The 8,416-nt window shown below is 44.7% G+C and overlaps 1 pseudogene across 1 annotated transcript in view; it reads right to left on the bottom strand.

Moving 5' to 3' along the window:
* Window positions 1-961: 961 nt before the first annotated feature.
* The window catches only part of LOC144953029 (uncharacterized), an 89,383-nt pseudogene continuing 81,928 nt past the window's right edge, over window positions 962-8,416 (bottom strand). The window contains exons 6-7 of the transcript XR_013640741.1: window positions 2,622-2,886; window positions 962-2,537 (exon numbers count right to left, since the gene is read on the bottom strand). The product of XR_013640741.1 is annotated as an uncharacterized LOC144953029 (transcript). The remainder of the gene's footprint in view (window positions 2,538-2,621; window positions 2,887-8,416) is intronic.

Raw genomic sequence — 8,416 nt, 5'->3', positions numbered from 1 at the left:
TTTCGGAGGCAACACAAGTCTCCGTCATCAGGTGTTTTGTTTTATTTTACTTTCATTACTTTTAATGTTTTACCTACGTGACTTTACCGAAAAAACCTGAGAATATGAATCATTGCAGTCACGAAAGCTTCAAATCTAAAATGAATACAGTATATTATAGTAATAGGTTTTTACCCTTTAAACTGGTACAAAACTGACACCTTTATACAAGGCATCATGTTTGCAATAACTACAACACAAGTAGTCAAAAATGCAAACAAAAAAAGCAACTCTGATAATGATAATATGCACTGTCCTTGAAGTTGATTGGTCAACACCCGAGACGGCTTTCTCTGATACTGCACTGTGTTTGAGTAGTACGCCTTCTGGTGTCATCTGGTTCTATGGCTCCCTCTCTTGAACAGAGACCCATTGGGTGTGTGAGCTCAACAATAACGTGAACATTGTGTGTGGACACTGTTTGTTGGCGCAGTCGGGGGCACAGGTGGTGCATTGGTCAGTCATCTCAGTCAGTCGACCCATGACACCTGGATCTGCCCCGTGCACATAGCCTGGCACAAGCGCCGTGGTGACGTCACCGCCACTTAGTGGCGAATGGCGGTTGTTGTTACTTTGTGTGTATACACTGTGCGTGTACAGACTGTTTGTATACTGTGTGGGTAAACTGTGTGTACGCTGTGTACATGGTGTGTGTAGACATTGTGGGTACACTGCGTGTGTACAGTGTGTGGGTGGTCCGAATCAGTCGGGCGGCATTATCTTCTCATCGGCTGCGCAATGCTGTGTGGAAGCTACCTGGTCTGTCGCTCCGCAAGAAGCTTCGGTTCTTCGCGGCCAGTTTTGCCCTCCCTTCTGTAGGTATGTGAAACGTGGACCCCTCTAAATGGAACATCTGCGCCAGTTCGAAACATTGAGGCCGTCATGCCAACACTCAGATTGAGGGAAGCCAAGTGGTCGCACATTCTCTATTTATTGCAGAGGTTCAAGGTTCAAATCCGACAGGCACGTCTGGCTACTCCAGCAACATTAAACAAAATATGCACCGTCTGCTTAACAGTGGATGTAAAACATACGATTGTGTAATTCAAAACGCATAGGTCATTGCATGTTGGTGTCACCCCCTACTGACAGACTCATGCCCACATGCAGGTGACAGCAGTGTCACCTTATGACACAGAGGCAGCTACCACTTGAAGGTGCTCTTCGAGTGTTTGTGATGAGATATGCAACCGAGTTGCTGAGGCAATTAAGCAAGCACCATATCAATGCAAATATAAATATAACAGTGGAATACTTGGAAGTTTATTGGCTCTTGCTCCTGATTCTTCATCTACCCAACCACAGGTCAACAAATACTCGCCGCTCTTACTCTGCAGGTTGAACCCAGGAATGCAGTGTTCAAATTCACGTTCTTTTCATTAAAGGCCTGTGACAAAGGTGCATCTATTGGAGCTTCATTGTCTCAAGCCTACCCATCTACCGGGTCTCCATTTGACTTTGTATTGTCTAAGAAGTCCACCCACACCTCCACTTCCACAAACTGCTGGGAGTTGCCTAGCTCTGCCTCGAAGTCAGAATTCTCCTCCTGCTTTACGTTGCCTCCATCGATGTTAAGGTACGATTTTGGAGTTGAATCTTCATCTTCACAATTTACCGTCACTTTTTCGCTCTTCACCATCACTTTCTCACATTTCACCTTCACTTTTTCGCTCTTCACCATCATTTCTTCACATTTCACCTTCGCCTCTTCACATTTCACCTTGATACCTTTAAAAGTGTCCAAGCTGGGATTCACTTCTGATTTCATGAGGGATGGGCTCATTGCAGCACTTTGACTTTCACAAGCCGATTTCAGACTCAATTTCTTGGGGATCTTCTGATGATTGTGTGTCCTCTGGTGTCTTTTAAGAATTGATGACTGTGCAAACGCCTTCCCACACAGAGTGCAACAGAAGGGGTTCTCTCCCGTGTGTGTTCTCTGGTGTAATTTAAGATGTTGTGAATGTGCAAACGCCTTCCCACACACAGTGCACTTGAAGGGTTTCTCTCCCGTGTGTGTTCTCTGGTGTAATTTAAGATGTTGTGAATGTGCAAACGCCTTCCCACACACAGTGCACTTGAAGGGTTTCTCTCCCATGTGAGTTCTCTGATGTAATCCAAGAGCAGATGAATGTGAAAACGCCTTCCCGCACAGACTGCACTTGAAGAGTTTTTCTCCTGTGTGTGTTCTCAGGTGTTGTTTAAGAGTAGATGAATCTGAAAATGCCTTCCCACACAGAATGCAACTGAAGGGTTTCTCTCCCGTGTGTGTTCTCTGGTGTCTATGAAGACATGATGACTGTGCAAATGCCTTGTCACACACAGTGCACTTGAAGGGTTTCTCTCCCGTGTGTGTTCTCTGGTGTTTATGAAGACATGATGACTGTGCAAATGCCTTGTCACACACAGTGCACTTGAAGGGTTTCTCTCCCGTGTGTGTTCTCTGGTGTTCTTGAAGATGTGGTGATTGTGCAAACACCTTCCCGCACAGACTGCACCTGAAGAGTTTCTCTCCTGTGTGTGTTCTCTGGTGTCTATGAAGACCTGATGACCGTGCAAATGCCTTGTCACACACAGTGCACTTGAAGGGTTTCTCTCCCGTGTGTGTTCTCTGGTGTAATTTAAGATGTTGTAAATTTGCAAACGCCTTCCCACACAGAGTACAACTGAAGGGTTTCTCTCCCGTGTGTGTTCTCTGGTGTGACACAAGACCAGATGACTTTGAAAACGCCTTCCCGCACGGACTGCACTTGAAGGGTTTTTCTCCTGTGTGTGTTCTCTGGTGTGATACAAGACCACATGACTGTGAAAACGCCTTCCCGCACAGACTGCACTTGAAGGGTTTTTCTCCTGTTTGTGTTCTCCGGTGTTGTTTAAGAGTAGATGAATCTGAAAATGCCTTCCCACACACACTGCACTTGAAGGGTTTCTCTCCTGTGCGAGTTCTCTGGTGCTGTATCAAATGTCCAGTTTGATCCGTGCTGTATGCACGCTGGTCGCGTTGCCGCCTTTTTGTACCGAGCTGCGCTGAGTGCCTTTGCTCCATCAGACCAATTCTGCAGAGGAAGTGTCAGAGGAAGCGTCAGCTGCAGACAGAAAAAAATTATATCCAGACCATCTACGTCAGTATCGAGGTACAAAGGAATGCATATATACACAGTCACACATGACTTGCACGTCTATACTCACTCATATATTCATGATAGAGTGAAAAAGATTCCCAAATTCATCACACAGGCACACAATGAGAGGGAAAATGGTCAGCCTGGAAGCCCTAGTATCTTCAAAATGAATGTTAACCTAAAACTCCAAGCACACAATTTCGGTTGTCTGGCTACAAAATATTTATGAAAGCAAAATTCAGCTAACATAGCAAAGGGTGTTGAAAATAATACTATTTGTATTATGCATAAATGCATAAATTAATGTTCAATCACAACAGGTGTGAAGCCAGGCTCAGATTTCCTTGAATGTTGGGATGAACAGATCTAACTTCAGCTGCATATGTGCAGTGTTAATTTCCTGTTTCCATTCTCGTAAAAAGTTCCAGAGGAAAACAAAAATAAACTATTGTTTTGATTTAACCTGTGTTCAATCGAGTTAATATACTTTACAGCAAATACAAACTTGACACTGTAACACACACTGGCATGGTAAAAAGGTGGTGATGTGTTCAGAACCATGCCCTGGCCACCTTCATATGCTCAGTATTAATGCTTCCCCACAATAAGTTAAGTTTTCACCAATAAATCACGTTTGCTGTCGGCGATAATCAAACTTTAATTGTGATAACACGATGCAACACAATTTTTGTTCCTGGGTACTAAGTGTTATTTTTTTATTGCTTATGCCAAAATGTCTAGAAAATGGCTTATTCCCCACAAACATTGCTTTTGTGACCAGAATTGTACGTGAACGAAAATAACAAATTCACCTGTTTTTTCATTGAAAAGAGGTACATTTCTAAATATCACTGTCCTGGTCACAAAAGCAAAGTTTGTGGGGAATAGCCATTTTTTGTACTTAAGAGGCAAAAGCAATTAGGAAATAACACAAACTACCCAGGAACAAGAAATTTTTTTTTGTTACACAGTGGAAAAACTGCGCCACCACTCCCCACATAGATAAACTCTTACATACACATATATTTCACATGAATGCCATGTAAGTGTGGATCACTTGTCAGCAGGAAATGGGAATGATCCAGGTGTCAAGGGATGACTGAGATGATTAACAGATGCACCAGCTGTGCTTCCTGCTGTCTTGCTGCATTTGAGGCACCCAGCGTTCCACCCATTCATGTGATCGTTGCTACTCAAACATCATTGTTGTTGCAGAGCAAATACCTCCAACTGCCCTGCAGCATAGGTCACGGGCATCTTCGAGAGGCCGATCTTGACAGCAGGTCTGATCAACTCCACATCCTCCAATCTCTTCTCTAGCCAATGCCATGCCCGTTTAGCCCGTAACATCTGGACTAACAGAAGATGATTGTGCATGCTGTCTGTTTATGCGGAATTCATGACCCAACCAATGCAGCCTCGCCTGCCAAAGTCTCAGATAATATTCTGTACTGATATTTTAGGGCTCTGTAAGGTTATAATACAATCTTGTTTGGTTCAATAGAGGGGATCATAGGGAGGCCAGCCTTAATAAAAAGCCAGAACATACAGTCCTTAAAATAAGTTCATATTTTGCATCCACAGAGAAAGGAGTAATGTCTGTGGCCAAGAAGACTCACAGATTTTGTTCATTCATTTATTTCTAAATCCTCTTGTCTTGGTGAGGTTGGTGGTGGCGGCACATTCAGTAGGGCAGTCTAGACCTCCCTTTCCCTGGCGACAGAATCTAGCTCTTCCTGGGGAATTCCCAAGCGTTCCCAAAGCCAGCCAAGCGACGTATTCCCACCAGAATGTCCTGGGCCTCGCACCTGGGACGTCCCCCAGTGGGACGTGCCTGGTAGAGTTCCTAGGACAGTCTATTGGGGGGACTCCTTACAGATATTATATATTGATATCACTCATGGAACGATGCCTGGTGGCTAGCAGACCCACATAACCCATTTGGGCTCAACCTGGAATGGCTGCGTGGCACCGTCCTGTGCGCCCACCATCCACAGGACGAAGGGTGAGAGGCGGGTGCAATGCCAGTATGGTAGGGAGAGGGATGGTCTCAGACAGACTAGACCTTGGCGATGGACACTCACAGCTTTGTATGGAGCAAAAGCCCAGGAAGCTTTTACACAGTGTTACACAGTCGAATGAAAGAATGCTGCTAGACAAATTTCAAGTGAGACTTTGGCTGCCAAATCAGAGCTGGTCGTGAACACATTACCCAGGCATGGTGGCTCCTCCACCACTTGTAGAACTGCCTGATTACTCATGGAGAGTTGTGCAGGTATAGTGTTGTATGACATGAAATTCCCACGCAGGTGATTTATTTTGGTGGAACATATGCAAGGCCACCTTTCATGATGGAATTATCCAGGCACAGAACAAGATTATCTAACCCGATCTCATTGAGTAGCCATTTCCATTTCATCAGCAGATATAACATGGTTGACCAGGGAATGATCCCTTAACTATAACCAGGCATCGATGCGCGCATCATTTTCACTGTAACGAATGCAATTTATTTATATGGCTATTGTGAGCTTCTCAAACTACATAATTAATGAAGATGCTATGTAATGTAATGCATGGGGCCAGAGTGAATTTCTGTCACAAGCCAAGCTGAACAGCAAATGGTTCAAACTCCTGGTCACGCAGCTTTAGACGGGCTTGCCTAAAATCATAAAAATCGTCGATGAATGTGAGCATAGGCAGAGACATACAAAACAAAGAACAACCCAAAGCCCCAAGCCTCGATATGGTACTATAGACCTTAATTACATAAAAAGCAGAGACATTACTCTTAATGTTTGATTACTGAGACCTGAGCTAAGCCGGGTAACTTAGTTATTGCTGGATAAATACTATACTTCCGATGAAGTTTGTGCGTGAGTGGGGAGCGGTAGTGCAATGGTTAGCGTGCTGCACTATGAACCCAGCGAGCTGATTTCTATTCCCACAGAGCCAAGCCACAACATTTGGCTGTCGTCTGATGAAGCTGGTTGGAATTAGTGTCAAAACGTTGTACTCAGATGGTAAATGTTGTGGCTTGGCTCTTCAACACACCGATATGCTGTACTAGTACACTACACTATACACCACTATACACTACACTATACACTACTATACACTACACACTAGTGCTGTACTAGTGACGCATTGGCTACGTTGTTTACGTGACAAACCCCTTATTAATTGGATGTATCGGGTGGTAGCGGGGTGAACGACACATTTATTTATTTACACGATCTAACACAAACAAACCTGTATTATGGCTGTATATTTGGAGTTTGCGTGTCCCTATCTCTCCGTGGTCGCGTGGATTTTCCTCCGGATCCTGCGGGTTTCCCTGCACATTTAGAGTCAACATCAGGCGTTTAGAGCATTTGACCGATAAACATTTCCACACGTTGATAAGCCCACTGTGTTGTGGGCAGGTCGCTTCTGAAAACGAGCGGTGTAGCTCAAGTGGGCTATGCCTGGTAAAATAAAAAAAAAAACGTAGAAATATTTCAAGTAAAAAAAGATTCAAAGTAGTGAGCCAGGTGAAGACAAATTAAACTTAAGCAGAGAATTAAAGCCAATGCAATCAGGCGAGGGCAGGAGACAAGGCCCCGCATGGCTAGGCCCCGCGTTGTAATGTTCCAACCTGGACATCGATTCCATACTCGCTGCTCCTCAATTGACATCCCTACGAGGGAGAAGGAGCGAGGCTCTACCTGGGTTCACAACAACAACCACCACCACCACAACAACCACCACGATGTAAACTTCTCACCTCGGATCTCAGTGAGCGAGCGTGCGCGCAGCAGCAGCAGCAACCTGGTAGCTCGTGACGTCATGCGGCAGCAGGTGACATGACGTCACGTGCGGGGTTCACACAATCCCCTCCCCCAACGAGCAGCATGATAACTGAATATATTATACGATGAGACCTCCTTTACCATAGGCAAAATATAGTAATAGGTTTTGACCCTTTCAACTGGTACAAAACTGACACCTTTATACGAGGCGTCATGTTTGCAATAACCACAACACAAGCAGTCAAAATGCAAACAAAAAGAAGCAACCCTGATAATGATAATATGCACTGTCCTTGAAGTTGATTGGTCCACACCCGAGACGGCTTTCTTTAGAGCCTAGTCCCCATTGGTGTTGGACCAGATGACACCAGAAGGCGTACAACTCAAACACAGTGCACTATCAGAGTATTGAGAGCTTGGGGACTAGGCTCTAAAGAAAGCCGTCTCGGGTGTGGACCAATCAACTTCAAGGACAGTGCATATTATCATTATCAGAGTTGTGTTCTTGGTTCTTTCGGTAAATCACGTAGAAGGGAAGTAATAAAATAATAAAAATAAAACATAATAAAATAATTCTCACGACGTTTCAGCCACAACGCAAGCAGTCGTCCTGACAGACCTGTTCTTAACCTGAGGACGGCTGCTTGCGTTGTGGCTGAAACGTCGTGAGAATTATTTCATTATGTTTTATTTTTATTATTTTATTATTTACATTCTACGTGACTTTACCGAAAGAACCAAGAAGATGAATCCCTGCAGTCACGAAAGCTTTAAATCGAAATTTGCTTCTTTTTGTTTGCATTTTTGACTACTTGTGTTTTGGTTATTGCAAACATGATGCCTTGTATAAAGGTGTCAGTTTTGTACCAGTTTAAAAGGGTAAAACCTACTACTATATTTTGCCACTGGAAAAATACGTCTCAGTGAATATATTATGTTAATGAGAGGGGCCCATGTCAGGTGATGGTGCTTGGCTGCTGACCCCGTTCCATATAAGCATTTTACTGGAACGGAAATCGGCAGACGTGACGTCACGCCCAAAATCCCGGTGGAGGGGGATTGGGGGGGTAAATACCTCGGTGACATGACGTCTCTAGTGGGGGACACCTCCCCTCGCGCATCACGCCGAGTTAATGAGTGGTGATGTCAGAGAGCGAAATCAAGGTTAGAGTTCAAGTTTATTTAGATTCCATTTCTATGGCTCCCTCTCTTGAACAGAGACGCCTTGGGTGCGTGAGCTCAACAACAACGTGAACATTATTGTGTGCGTGAACATTGTGTGTACACTGTTTGTTGGCGCAGTCGGGGGCACAGGTGGTGCATTGGCCAGTCATCTAAGTCAGTCGACCCATGACACCTGGATCTGCCCCGTGCACATAGCCTGGCACAAGCGCCGTGGTGACGTCACCGCCAGTTAGTGGCGAATGGCGGTTGTTACTGTGTGTATACACTGTGCGTGTACAG

This window comes from Lampetra fluviatilis, chromosome 71 (assembly GCF_964198595.1).
Source record: "Lampetra fluviatilis chromosome 71, kcLamFluv1.1, whole genome shotgun sequence".
Classification (NCBI taxonomy): Eukaryota; Metazoa; Chordata; class Hyperoartia; order Petromyzontiformes; family Petromyzontidae; genus Lampetra; species Lampetra fluviatilis.
This window is presented reverse-complemented; position numbering and strand designations above follow the sequence as displayed.